Source organism: Puma concolor, chromosome C1, assembly GCF_028749965.1.
Source record: "Puma concolor isolate L17-30 chromosome C1, mPumCon1.1.hap2, whole genome shotgun sequence".
Lineage (NCBI taxonomy): Eukaryota > Metazoa > Chordata > Mammalia > Carnivora > Felidae > Puma > Puma concolor.
The window spans coordinates 176,208,133-176,223,782 of NC_141674.1; the positions used below are offsets into that span (position 1 = coordinate 176,208,133).

Below are 15,650 nucleotides of genomic sequence, written 5' to 3' on the forward strand. Positions count from 1 at the left end.
GTTATCTCTTATACCACAGATAGTGTCTGAAAACTCTTCTAGACTCCAGTTTCCCCCTTTGTTATCCTCTCTCAATCATCCCTTCAGTCTTTTACTCTCTTGGCTTCACTCTTTGGGTTCCCACCTCCACCCTAGATGTGCTCATATTCTGGGCCTCCCTTTTGACTCTATCATGTGGTAACAGTGGCTTTTCCACACTGGGGAGTATATTTGGTCTTTAAACTTTCCAGACAGGAGAATCTACAAAAAAACACAAAATTGATTGCTTCTAATGGTTTAATATTGATACTAGAATAAAATATACATCCCATGCTGTGATCTATGATTCCTTACACAATCTAAATCTAACTTAACTCTCTTTTCTGCCTTCTCTGTTTCTTAATCACCCTGACCTCCTTGACTATTCCTCAAACACACTGTAAATCTTCCCATCTCAGGAACTTGGGCTTGTGCTTCCCTGCCTACAACGTACTTCCTCTTGGCTTCCTCCCTTACTTCATTCGTATCTCTGCTAAATGTCACTTCATCTTAAAGTTCTTCTCTGAATCATCTGTATACAATAGCCACTGCTCTTGACCACACCCATCATTTTCTACCCCATCATGTGTTCTTTGGTTGAATAAGTGACCGTATGATGCCATTAATTGTTTGTTTTTACTATGCTATGCCAAAAACATCGTTCCTTGCCTAGAAGAGAAAGTAAGGAGGAATAAAATCCCACCTAATGTATATAATAATGTATTGCAAAAGTAATAGCAAGGAAAGGTGTTCTCAGAGGAAGTAATAGGCGATGTGGTATTAGTTTGGGTTGCCAGAAAGGCTTTTCAGAAGAAATTTAATGTGAGACTTAAAAGATGAGCAGAAGGCAATTACATGAAAATTGGAATGCTAAAGATTCTCAGGTAAAAGAAATTGCACTTGGTGAGAGAGCACACAGCATGTTTAAGTACCTGAGAGACCCTTAAGGATGAAACAATCAGTAGGGAGAAGACATATCATGAGAAGAGTTTGGGGAGTCAGGTAGAGGTCAGAACATAGAATGCCATATATATATATATATATATGTATATAAAATACAATTTTTAAGTGGATATGGAAGGCATTGGACAGTTGTAGGCAAGAGTAACAAAACAATTTGTGTTTTAAAATTATCACCTTGGCTGCTTTGTGGAAAATGAAGTGGAAAGTGACAAGATAATTAGAGATGAGACTAGTCAGGAGATTATTGCAGTACTCCAGATGAAAAATGACAGTGATCTGCACCAAAACTGAACAGAAATGGATGATATATATTTTTGTGAAATAAATGGCTTAGGTTGGACAGATTAGAAGCTGGGGGAAGAAAAGGAGGTGTCAGAAGTACCCCGGCGCTGACTTGTATGGGTGGTTGATGAGGCCATTTACTAATTTGGAAAAGTCTGTAGAATAAAAGCTCTTATAAAGAAGCACGGGGACAGGAACAAATCAACAGTTCAGCATAGTTGGATTAAGTGTGAAATATCTTAGAACAGTCAACTAGAGGATTGAAAAAGTTAATTAGATACCTAAGTATAGAGCTTGGAAGAAGGATTTTAGCTAATGAGTGATAATTGGAAGGGAATTTTTCTTATACCATCTCATGTATTTCTAAACAATTTACTTTCTAAATATGATGCATAATATAGCAATAATTCTATTTCTTTCCAACAAGGTGCCATATTTTGAGTATAGTGTAGAACAGGAAAAAAAAGAATAACAGCTATTCAGTGTAGACTATCTGCAAAAGAGTGATAGATGTTTACTCTTTTCTTTTCTCAATAATGCTATACATTTATTTACATTTCACACATGGAAAAACATATTTTAAAAGGTTAATTAAATTGCCCTAAGATCACTCATATTATAAGTGGCAGAGCCATGATTCAAGCTCAAGTTTTTATTATTAAAACCTATCCCCTTTCTATACTGCCATGGTATGAATGCATGGTTTTTCTTTGTTCTTTTATGAGAGTTAATAATAACAGTAAATTGCTTCCTGAAGGGAGGCAAATTCAGTAATGTTGCTATAAGAACATGCATAACTAGAGCTTGTAATATAACCTTGCTTCTTAAAAGCTATGGCTGCTTTGAAGTACAGATTATAAATGTTTTGTCAGAGCAGTTGACAAAATGGTATTATGAGGTAAGCAGCATTTTCATTTACTTCCAAATAAGAGAACATATTTTTTTCATGACTACTTTTTAAAAGTTTTGGTTTGCCTACAATTTCAAAAAGTCTAGAAAAGTAAGTTTGATTATCTTAGCATAAAAACCACACACATGAGAACTGTGTCTTAGTAGCCATTAGTTATTTTCTACATAGAAACTTGGTATTTTAGGGGCTTAAGTTATTCCTTAAGGTAAGAATTAAGCACTTGATCAAAATTCTGGTAGTGTTTATTATTATAATTACCTGGAGGGCTGGTATTTGCTATTCTTGCTATTTTTGACAAGGGACAGGGGCAGTGAGAAATGTTGTCTCCTAAGAGGATTTTTCCAGGATGTGATCATGCATTTTTTACAACATGAGGAATTCTTTTCCATTAGCTTACATAATTCCATCTTATTTGGAATATGAAATAATATTCCCTTTCTAACTTTCTCTAATGAGTTTGGAGGAAACAAAATGATAGTATGAGCAAACTAGAGATACCCCTTTGTGTTCCTGCTGACATATGAAAAGAATTTATTTTATCTTTCTGAAAATATTACAACAAAATTTAAACATTCTCTTTGGCATATCTTCTATCTTGTTTAACCTGTAGAACTTGTTCTGTTTCATCTGTACATATAATTCTGCCTCTTCATATTTCAGTGGGCATCTAAAGTAGTAATAATAATAATACTGAAGGCATTTTTAAATACTGAAATTCTTTTTGATATTAAATTTCATTATTTTATTCTTTTTATTGCTCTATTAGAAAATTAAAATCTTAGAATTGAAAATCAAATAATAGGGAATATATTCAATAATAATGTAATAATGTTATATGGTGACAGATAATGACTACAGTTATCTTGGTGAGCACTGAGTAATGTAGAGAATTGTTGAATCAATAAGTTGTACACCTGAAACTAATGTAAAATTGTGTTTGGTTTTGTTACAAATTTTTATTTAAATTTCAGTTAACATATATTGTAATATTAGTTTCAGGAGTGTAACAATATTAATTATACTTAAGCAATTTCATGTAAAAAAATGATATCCAAGTTCCACCTACAGAAGTTCACATTTCATTTGTCTGAGAGAGGAAAAAGAAATCATATGACATGAAATTTTTTTTTTACTTTGAAAGAAGGAGAAAAGAAAAAAGTGGATGAGGAATTATCAGTTGTTGAAAGATTGTAATCTATGCGTTTGAGAGATTATATGTGTGATTTTTAATTAAGCCTTGAAATTTAGGAATTTTTATCCTAAAGTAAGGCTTTAAAAAATTAAATAATTAGTCCCAGCTGACACAATTAGTAAGAAAAAGGGTTGTGCAAATTTCACATTGTACTCTAGAATGAAACAGTTGTCTTAACATATTCATGAATCACTGAGAATGAATAGATTCCACTCTTTGCTTTTAGTATGTGCTTAGAGACATGTGGAAATCCCCAAATTTACACTGTGGAAGTGGAGAAAATAAAGTCTGTAAAATAAAAGAATTAGTGCCAAGGTCATTTGACAAATAAGCATAGAATCAGTTGTTCTTATCCTGATTCTTTGTTCATACACATTTCAACTTGATTAATATTTTATTGCCCAGTGAACACTGTATAGATATACCATTGTTTGTTTATCCATTTATGTCTACTGGTCTTTTGTTAGAGTTTAATATTATTACAGAAACATCTTTTTTTTGGCTCATACTTATCTGATATACCTTTTTGTATCACTGTATTTTTAACTACTTTGTATTCATTTGTTTAAAATATTTCTTTATTATATAAAATATTTACAGTTTCTTTGTTTTGCTAAGTCTTAGAGACTCAGTCTTTAGAGTGGTGGATATTAGTCCAATTTCTTTTGAAGCAGAACCTGATATGGTATTCTGGTATAAGTGATTTATTGAAGAAATTCTCTTAGGAGAATCCTGTTAAGGAAGTGAAGGGAAGCAGTATAGAGCTGGGGCAAGGAGCTAATCAAAGATGTATTTCAGTTTATTCTACTCTTACATTGAACAAATGAGAAGCTCTGAATCATAGAATTGACCAAACTTGGCACAAAAGGGATGACTTTTTGTACTCCGTATCAATTAAGTCATTGTCTGTAGGCCACTTCTTAAGTAAAAGACGTACGTTTTCATGCCTTCCCTGGTAAAGTGATTTTCCTTGGACAAGAGTCATTTTCAGAAAAGAGTAAAGTTATAAGCTGTCAGATGCCTGTATCCCCAACAGTTAGGAGATGGTTGCACTGGTAATAAAGGGGTTGTGTAGGTAGGGTGCCAACAACATCTACCATAGTCTACTGCTTACGTTGCTCAAGTCATCTTTCTTCTCATGTTAGTTCATTCCATCTGGGCACAGTTTCTCTAGGATTCTTCAGACACATCTAGGGAAAATTTCAAGATGAATATTTTAAGAATAAACAATACCTCTGATTTTAAATTAGGCTGTTATTGATATTCATTCTGTCTCTGCCACAAACTCTAGATTTCCATTCTTTCAGGGAAAATTCTGTTTGTTTGAGTGCTGTGTCTGATGGAGAGAACAAGACAGTCATACCTGAGGTAATTGAATCCCCAATTATCATACTTGTATAGAGCCATTTTTGTTGTCCCTGTCGATTGAAGGATAAAACTGGGGATGCCTGGGTGGCTTATTCAGTTAAGTCTCCGACTCTTGATTTTGGCTCAGGTCATGCTCTCCTGGTTCTTGAGATCAGCCCACCTCCGGCTCTGTGCTTACATTGTGGAGTCTGCTTGGGATTATCTCTCTCCCTCTCTCTCTGCCCTGCCCCCACTCATGTGCCCTCTCTCTCGCTCTTTCCAAATAAATAAACATTAAAATAAATAAAGACAAAACTCTAAAATAGACTATAAAGTGTTATCCTGGTTTATCACTTACTTAATCAGTGTTTTTCTTTTTGCACTCATTGTATAGTAGCAGACCTACCTCTTCTGATGATAAGAGTCAGTAAACTTTGCCAGCATGTTAACTCTTTTCTTTGCCTTCTAATTAACAATTTCAAGGAGCCCAAGGTAAAAGAGGAGGCCATTATAGCTTTAAATTTAGAGGGACCATTTTTGAGTCCTCTGATGGAACTGCTCAGTCAACCAGATAGTCTAGAAGCACAGAACCTAATGTGATAGGGAAAGGAAACACAAAGTCTTCAAGTACATTAACAGGAGTGTTTGAGAGGAGGGTCACTCCTATATCTACTCCTTTTTTTCTATAACAGGTAGTTTGCATATTAGGAAACAGACCTATATAATGAATATTTGTTTAAAGTATGTACCAACACAGAAGGATAATGTACCATCTTCTCACGGTGTCACAAACAGATGTATAGATGACTTTCAAGAGACTGTTCCACTACTATAAGGTCAGCAGTCTCCAGGTAGTTTTGTATGTATTAGAACCAGTGAATACCATAATTATGTGCTTGTTATTACATTCCTTGCCCTAGGGTGGATCCCTTGGCCCAAGGTGATGTTATGTGGGATCCCACACTGGTAGTTTGTATCCTGTGTGAACCCTTGAATAGTGGTGCTGAGACACTGCTGATTAGAAAGGGAAACTTATAGCTAGCATATATCCCATCGTTATCCTTTTCAGAGAGGAAACAAACCTTCCACCACATTGCTTGTTGATCTCCTCGTGGAATGGTACTGCATGGAGGACTCAAAGTTTATCATTTATATTTCTTCCTGTTTCCGTTTGGTAAATTTGTTTATTTAAATTATAAAAATTTATTGGAATAGAGATGTTTATAATATCCTCCTGTTTCCTTTTTAATAGCTAGGGTATCTGCAATGATATCTTCCTTTTAATATCTGAGTAGAATATAATTTGCCTCATCTGTTACGCTTAGCATATTTCAATTTTATTAATCTTTTCTAAGAACAAACACTTATCTATGTCAATTTTCCATTTTGTAGTTCTTAAATTTTTCTTTTTATTATTTACTTTCTTGTATATTCTCTAGATTTATTTTCTTTTATGAACTTAAAATTAAACTTCTTATAACAAAACTTAGATTATTTTTATTTTAAACTACTTCTGATACGGTAGAGTGAACCATACTCTCATATCTGAGGTGATATATGTTACTATTAGTATAAAATTATAATGATTTTAATGTCATAAATTGACCATAAATGTAAGAGGTTATTTCTGCTCTCAGTTCTATTCCATTGACCTATCTCTATCTTCATGTTAGTACTGTCTTGATTACTGCACGTTTGTACCAAAATGTGAAATGCATTGAGTGTGAATCCTTTAACTTGGGTTCTTTTTTTCAAGATGCATTAGCCTATTATTCTCTTCAATTTCCACATGAATTTTAAGATCAGCTTGTCAATTTTTGTAAAAGGGCAAACATATTTTGATAGGAAGCATGTTGAATATAGATAAGTTTGGGGAGTATTGTCATCTTAATATTGTCTTCCAATTCATGAATATCCATTGACTTCTCTTTTCTTAGATCTTCTTTAATTCTTTCATCAATATTATGTAGTTTTCAGTGTTCAGTAATTGTATTTGCTTTGTTAAGTTTAGGCCTAATGATTTTATTCTTTTTATGATACTGATTATTAACTTAATTTCATTGTTAATGTGTAGAAACACAACTGAGTTTTGTATATTGACCTTGGGTCCTTAAACTTTGCCAAACTCACGTATTAGTTTTAAGTCTTTTAAATAGATTACTTAGGATTTTCTATAAATAAAACAATATCATCTTCAAATATAGTTTTACTTCCTTTCCAATAAAGCTACCTTTTATTTCTTTTGCTTGCCTAATTGTCCTAGCTAGAATTTCCAGAACAATGCTGAATAAAAGTGGAAAGAGAGAACATTCTTATTTTGTTTCTAATCTTGAGGATAAAACATTAAGCCTTTTGCTATTAAGTATGATGTTAGCTGTGGGTTTTATATAGATATCCTCTCCCATGTTGAGAAAATTTACTTTTATTCCTACTTTGTATAATGTTTTATTAGGAAAGGGCATTGGTTTGTGAAATGCTAATTTTCTGTGCTTATTAAGATGGTCACATGAAGATTGTCTTTTATTCCACTAAGATGCCTTATTACATTGATTGATTTCCATATGTTAAACTAAACTTGCCTTCTTGAGTAACACCAACATAATCATAGTGTATGATCTTTTATATATCTTGCTGGCTTCAATTTTCTAGTATTTTATTGAGGATTATTACATATATATTAAAAAGGGATATTAATTTGTAGTTTTCTTTTCTTGTGATGTATTTACCTAACTTTGGCGTCACAATAATACTGGCTTCATAAGATAAGCTGGGAAGTGTTCTCTCTCTTTTTTTTTTTTTTTTTTAATTTGGAAGTTTTTAAAGGATTGGTAATTTGAGACTCTAATTAACTTGTCTGTTTTTACCTATAATTTTCTCTACTTAGTTGATCTTATCAGAGAACCAGTTTTTTGTCTTGTTGACATTCTTCATTGTATTTCTGTTTCTACAGGTTTATGTTGGAGACATTGTGGGTTTGGTTCCGGAGCACTGCAATAAAGCAGATGTAAGTCAAATGAGTTTTTTGATTTCTCAGTGCATATATACATTATGTTTACACTATACTATAGTTTATTAAGTATGTAATAGCCTTATGTCTAAAAAACAATGTGCCTTTATTACAAAATAGTTTATTGCTAAAAAATGCTAACCATCATCTGAGTTTTCAGCAAGTCATAATCTTTTTGCTGATGGAGTGTCTTACCTTGATGTTGATGACTGCTGACTGATCAGAGTTGTGTTTGCTAATGGTTGGGTTGGCTGTGGCAATTTCTTAATGTAAGACAATAAAGAGGTTTGCTACATCAATTAATTCTTCCTCTCATGAACAATTTCTCAGTGGCATGTAATGCTGTTTGATAGCATTTTGTCCACAGTAGAACTTCTTTCAAATTTGGAGTCAATGTTCTCACACCCTACTGCTGCTTTATCAACTGAATCTATATAATATTCTAATTCCTTGTGGTCATTTCAACAGTCTTCCTAATACCTTCACCAGCAGTAGTTTCCATCTCAAGAAACCACTTTCTTTGTTCATCCATAAGTAGCAACTCCTTATCTATTAAAAATTTTATCATGAGAATGCAGCAATTCAGTCACATCTTCACATTGTACTTCTGATTCTAGTTTCCTTGCTATTTCTATCACATCTGCAGTTACTGTCTCCGCTGAAGTCTTGAACCCATCAAAGTCATCCATGAGGTTAGAATCAACTTCTTCCAAACTCCTGTTAATGTTGGTATTTTGGCTTCTTCCCATGAAGCATACATCTCCTTAAAAACATTTAGGATGGTGAATCCTTTCCAGAATATTTTCAATTTACCTTGTCCAGATCTATCAGAAGAATCACTTTCTGTGGCAGCTTCTTTAGCTTTATGAAATGTATTTCTTAAATGACAAGATTGACCACTAATGCCTGTTTATTCCCTTATTTGTGCTGATGCTGGGCACTACTCCTCTTGCTTGTTCTTTTTAGATACCTTGAGGGAGTAAGGGCCTGAGGAGGGCCAGATCCAGGCTTCAGGGACCCAGGCAGTGCAGCTTTTGGCTGTGTACATAGGGTGCTTTTCACTCTACAGAGCGATATATGTTAAGATGGGTTGAGCTTGGACCAATGTTCTCATGTGTTTAGATCTTAATAAATAGTAGGTCTCTGAGGAGAAAAAAATAATGACACTTGAAAGTTTACATTTCTTCTTGACCTATGGGCTACAAGATGTATATTGTGTTAGTAGGCATGACAATGAGATTAGTGTCATATATCTCCATCAGAACTCTTGTGTGACCAGGTGCATTGTCAATCAGGAATAGTATTTTGAATGAAACCTCTTTTCTTCTGAACAGTAGATCCCATTAGTGGGTTTAAAATATTTATTGTACACTTGCAACTAAGACTGTCAACTATATTTCAATAGAAAGATATTCAGTAAACTATGTTGTAAACAAATGTTTGTCTTCCAGACTTCATTACTCCATTTAAAGAGCACAGGTAGAGTAGATTTAGCATAATTCTTTTTTTTTTTTTTTTAATTTTTTTTTCAACATTTATTTATTTTTGGGACAGAGAGAGACAGAGCATGAACAGGGGAGGGGCAGAGAGAGAGGAAGACACAGAATCAGAAACAGGCTCCAGGCTCTGAGCCATCAGCCCAGAGCCTGACGCGGGGCTCGAACTCACGGACCGCAAGATCGTGACCTGGCTGAAGTCGGACGCTTAACCGACTGCGCCACCCAGGCGCCCCAGATTTAGCATAATTCTTAAGAGCCCTAGGATATTCAGAATTGTAAATGAATATTGGCTTCAACTTAAAATCACTGGCTATATTATCGCATAACAAAAGAGTCAGGCTATATATTGAAACTTTGAAATTAGACATTGACTTCTCTCTAGCTGTGAATGTCTTACATGATGTCTTCATATAGAAGGCTATTTCATCTACATTGAAAATCTATTGTTTAATATACCCCCTTCATTAATTATCTTTTGCTAGGTCTTCTGGATAATTGTTGTAGCTTCAGCACTAGCTGCTTCATCTTGCACTTTCATGTCATGGAGATGGCTCCTTCCCTTAAATCTCATGAACCAACCTCTGCTAGCTTCCACCTTTTCTTCTGAAGGTTTCTCACCTCTTTCAGCTTTCATAGAATTGAAGAGAGTTAGAGCCTTGCTCTGGATTAGGCTTTGGTTTAAAGGAATGTTTTGGTTGGTTTGAGCTATCCAGACAATGAGGCTTTCTCCATATCACCCAATAGGGTGTGTTGCTTTTTTATCATTTGTGTGTTCACTAAAATAACACTTTCAATTTCCTTCAAGAACTTTTCCTTTAAATTTGCAACTTGGCAAACTGATTGATAGAAGAGGCCTAGCGTTTGGCCTGTCTCTACTTTCAACATGATTTCCTTACTAAGCTTAATCAGTTTTAGCTTTTGATTTAAGTGAGAGATGTGCAACTTTCTTTTGTTTGAACACTTAGAGGCCATTGTAGGGTAATTACTTGTTTTAATGTTGATATTGTTGTGTCTCAGGAAATAGGGAAGCCCTCTCCATGGACACATACAACGTTTATCAATTAAGTTCACCATCTTCTATGGGCCTGGTTGGTGGAGTCCCAAAACATTTATAATAGTAACATCAATGATCACTGATCACAGATCACCATAACAAATATAATAATAATTAAATAATTTGAAATATTGAAAGAATTACTAAAATTTGACACAGAGACAATGATGTGAGCAAATGCTATTGGAAAAATGGTGCTGATAGACTTGCTGGATGGAGGGTTGTCACAGACCTTCAATTTGTAAAAGATGCAACATTTGCAAAACACAGAACAAAGTACAATAACATGAGGTTTGCCTGTATTTTGTTCATTTCTACTCTAATCTTTGTTATTCCCTTTCTTCTACTTGCTTTAAATTTAGTTTTTTCTTTATTTTTTTCCTAGTGTCTTAAGATGCAAAAATTCATTATTGATTTGAAGTGATTTTTTTAGTATGAATATTTATAGTTATAAATTTTCCTTTGTGCCCATTTTAGATTTATTCCATGAACTTTGGTATATAGTGTTTGCATTTTTATTCATCTTATTTCTAATTTTCATTGTGATTTTTTCTTTACGTATTGGTTATTTGAGGAGTGTGTTGTTTAATTTTCCTATATTTGTGAACTTCCCAAACTTTTTGGTTTTGACTTCTAATGTCATTCTCTTTTGGTTGGAAAACATATTTTGTATTATTTCCGTCACTTTAAGTTTATTGAGGCTTGTATTATCTATCCAGGAGAATGTTCCATAAGCTAAACTTAAGAAGAATGTGTATTCTGCCATTATTGTGGAGAATGCACTATAGAGAGAACAGTTGGTCTAGGTGGTATAGGGTTGCTTAAGTTTTCTATGTCCTTGTTGATCTTCTGCCTACTTATTAATCCAATATTGAAAACAGGGTTTAGATGTTTCTAATTATTATTTTTGAATTGGCTATTTTACCCTTCATTTCTGTCAGATTTTGTGTTTTGGGACTCTGGTACCAGTGCTGTGTATGTTTGTTCTTGATGTATTGAGGTTTTTATCATTGTGAACTGGCCCTCTTTATATATGAAACATTTCTTACTTAAAGTCTTTTTTCCCAGTATTAGTATAGCTACTCCGGCCCTTTTAAAGTTGCTTTTTTCATGATCTCTTTTTTTTTTCATCCATTTGTTTTCATCGTATTTGCTCATTTAAATCTAATGTTATAGGGGCTCCTGGGTGGCGCAGTCGGTTAAGCATCCGACTTCAGCCAGGTCACGATCTCGCGGTCTGTGAGTTCGAGCCCCGCATCAGGCTCTGGGCTGATGGCTCAGAGCCTGGAGCCTGTTTCCGATTCTGTGTCTCCCTCTCTCTCTGCCCCTCCCCCGTTCATGCTCTGTCTCTCTCTGTCCCAAAAATAAATAAAAACGTTGAAAAAAAAAATTTAAATCTAATGTTATATATATATATATATATATATATATATATAACATTATATATATACATTATATATACATATATGTATGTATATATGTATATATATACATTATATATACATATATGTATGTATATATGTATATATATACATACATATATATGTATATATATATACATTATATATATATAAATGTATATATATATGGTCTTGTTTTTCCTTATCCAGCCTAAAGTCCATATTTCATTAGAATATTTAATCCATTTACATTTAACATTATTATTAGTATGATTGCATTTATACCTGCCATGTTACTTTTTATTTCTCTTTGTCTCACATCATTTTTGTTTCTCTATTCTTCCTTACCCAATTTCTGTTCAATTTGATAGATAATTTTTAGTGTAAAATTTTAATTGTTTTAATAATTTTAATAATTTTTCTATTATTATCTAGAGATAATGATAGTTCTATGTATTTCATCTTATCAAAATATACTTCACATTTTTACTATCATAATTCTTGCCCCTTTCTCTCTTTCATCTGTGGTTCTCCCATTATGTGTGTTATGTGCTTATTGGTACCTCACATTTTTCTGTGGCTCTGTTCATTTTTCTTCATTATTTTTGCTCTCCATTTTCTCAGATTACCTTCTCTCTTTTAATCAATCTTCAATTTTGCTGATTCCCTCTTTGCTAACTCAAATCTAATATTGAAGCCATCTAGTGAATGTTTCATTTTGGTTATTGTACTTTACAACTAAAATTTTTCCATTTGGTTCTTTTTAAAAAAATAATTCTATCTCTTTTTTGATATTTTTCTATTTCATGAGATATTGCTACATACCTTCTTTCAGTTCTTCAGACATAGTCTCTTTTACTCCTTTGAATATATTTATAATAGCTGCTTTGAAGCCTGTGTATGCTAACTGCAACATCTAAGTCACTTCAAAATCAGTTTCTGTTGTCTGCCTTTTTTTGTTCTGTGTATGGTCATAATTTTCTGGTTTTGCATGTCTTAGAATATTCTTCTTGAGAATGGGATATTTTAGAAAACATGTTTTAGCAACATAGGATGCTGAGTCTTCTACTCCTGAGTCATGTTGTTTTTTTGGACTCGTCATTTATTTATTTGCTAAGAGACTTGGTTGAAGTGATTCTTTGAAGTTGATTTCCCCCTTGAGTATGACCATATGACCTTTGATATCCCTGCTTCTATTTTTTTTTTCTTTTTTTTTTTTTATCTTTTAGCCTGGATACCTAAGGGTTGCCTTTGGATTAGCATAGGCCCCTTATTACTTAAAGGTTATGCTTGGCTACCTAGGGGCTGCCCCTGAAATCCACATAAGCCATTTATTTCTCAAAGATTGAGTTAAACCACCTTAGCCAGTTAGATTGTTAATCTTTACTATTGGAAGTGTTTACAGCTTGGAGTCTACAATCATAGTTAAAAGAGTGTATGTTTTTGCCACATCTTCAGCCAAGTCTATGTACTTTTTCCTCTGCAGTGTAGGATTTTTCCTCTGTAATGGCTCCTGAGAAGGCATGACCTTGACCATGCATACAGTCTTCCAAGCTGCCAGGAATTAATGTAATTTTAAACCTGATTTCTTAGGATTTGCCTCTATGTATTAGTCTGCTCAGTCTGCAATAAAAACCTGCCGTAGACTGAGTGACTTAAATAATAGAAATTTATTTTCTCACAGTTTTGGGGCTAGAAGTCCCAGATCAGGGCTCTATATGATCACTTTCTGGTGGGAGTTCTCTTTCTGATTTGCATATGGCCAACTTCTTACTATGTCCTCACATGGCAGAGAGAGAGGGAGGGAGGGAGGGAGGAAGGGAGGAAGGAAGGAAGGAAGGAAGGAAGGAAGGAAGGAAGGAAGGAAGAAGGGAAGGAAGGGGGAAGGAGGGGGAAGTATACTCTCTTGTGTCTCTTTTTATAAGGATAAAAATACTATTGGACCAGGGCCCTACCATTATGACTTATTTAATTTTAATCACCTCCATAAAGACACTATCTTCAAATATAGTCATTTTGGAGGTTGGAGTTTCAACATAAGAATTTTGGAGGGATACAGACATTCAGTCCATAACATTATTGTTCAGCCAGTTGTTGGTCAGAAGTTGTGTTTAAGTGTCTAGTGCCACTGAGATTTCTGCCTTTTGTTGATTCATCTCTTTGTGGTTTAGGAATGTTTTCAGTTCTTCTCTACATCCTGCTCTGATAACTCCTGTCCAATGAGTGGGGAGTGGTTAGAGTAAGGGTACCCTGTTCCTTTCAGCTGCCTCTTCTTAGAATAGAATTTCTTGGGACATGGGACTGGGGGTAGGATGAGCTATTCTTAAAGGTTACCTGTTCCCCCCTCCTCATCCCCTACTTCCCAGTTTGAAAACAAACCCCACAGTGGGACATGAGGAAAGAGAGAATTCACATTCTTGGCTGCAGCTTCCTGTATTAAAACTCTTGGAATAGTTTCTTTAAGATGTAGCTTGGGATGGGCAGGAGACAGAAGGGTAGGGGAAGTGGGCTGTGACTAGATACCACAGACATGTGATTCTTGCTAAGATTTAGACAATTTATTTGAATGGATGTTTCTACATTTGCCATATGCCCTTAGGACAATTTTCAGAGACTTTAAATTATGGCTCTTCATAATTTTGTCTAGTGAAAGTGTTTCTTAGCTTCTAGTACACTCCTTACTCCTCTATTCTACCAGTTGTTTCTATTTATAGATTTTTAAAACTGGATGTCAGTTTAGAGAAATATTTCATTTAGAAACGAAGGAATTTACCTCAGAATGACTTATTCAAGAACACAGAGTTAAGTCCAGACAAAGGCAGCAGTAGACTGCTTTTTGAGAGTGGCACATTCAAAACATTTCCCCCTCCTCCAGTCCTGTGCAGGTTGAATCTTTTCCCTGCAGCCTATTTGATTCTCAAAATTTCCCTGATTTTACCAGTGGCTGCTTGCTCAGTCTGGCTCCTGTATCCTTTTGATATGTCTCCATCAGTCTTTCATTATTGTTTTGTTTTTCAGCACACAAAAAAGATTTTTTTTTTTTTTTATCCATAGACTTTCTACACAAAGAATTTCTGTAATCAAGCATTTCTTCTAGGAATCCTGGTTCTTTTCTAGAAGTTCTAAGAGGATTAAATGTAATCTAAATGCTGAGAACTGTCATGAAATTTTCTTTCCATTCTTTCCAATTAAAATATTTTGGTAAATTTATTTCCTACAGCCCACTCCACAGATTTTTCTGAGTCAGATAGGGGCAGATAAGTTTATCTGAGTTTGACTACAGATTATTTTCTTATATGGTTTAGACTTGTCATGCATTTCAACCAAAGTCTCACTAAAAAGAACCCATTAGCTTGTATCTTTTTTGTGATGCCAGCTTTCAAATCTATAACATTGTAGTTTACTTTCTTCAAAGACTAAGTTACCAAATTTAAGAGGAGGAAAATAGAAGCTAAAGCTTAAAATATGTAAGTTCATTCATTTCAGGAAAGAAATGTGTGTTCTACAACTACAGAAATTTAATCTATAACTTTATTTCTTTTATATGTTTTAACTTTGTGAAAGGTGACACATAAATATATTTACTTAAGTCATAAAATCAGAAAGTATAAACATATAAAATAGACTTGGAGGGGACAGGGAATGGGTCAGTATATATTTTTAAATTTTATCATAAACATGAAAACATAATAATCTTTAATAATTTAAAATTATTACAGATGTATTTTCACATTTTTATAATTTGCAACTTTAAAAATTGTTTCTTGAAATAAACTAAATTGCATTGTGTTGTCCTTTAAGGCTCTTTTAAGGTTATTCTGTCAATCTAACATTGAAAACTCATTTGTTTTACATTTGATTCATTACTGAATTTTATTTTATTTTATTTATTTATTTGCCTTCGTGGTGGTTATCTTAGGTAGATAGCTTATTTCCAAAATTATATATATATATACACACACACACACACACACACAC

The 15,650-nt window shown here is 33.8% G+C and overlaps 1 protein-coding gene across 1 annotated transcript in view; it reads left to right on the forward strand.

Annotated features, from left to right (window-relative positions):
* The window catches only part of GULP1 (GULP PTB domain containing engulfment adaptor 1), a 773,858-nt gene that overhangs the window by 79,850 nt on the left and 678,358 nt on the right, over positions 1–15,650 (forward strand). The window contains exon 2 of the mRNA XM_086719114.1: positions 7,663–7,716. The gene's annotated coding sequence lies outside the window, so the exon portion shown is untranslated. The remainder of the gene's footprint in view (positions 1–7,662; positions 7,717–15,650) is intronic.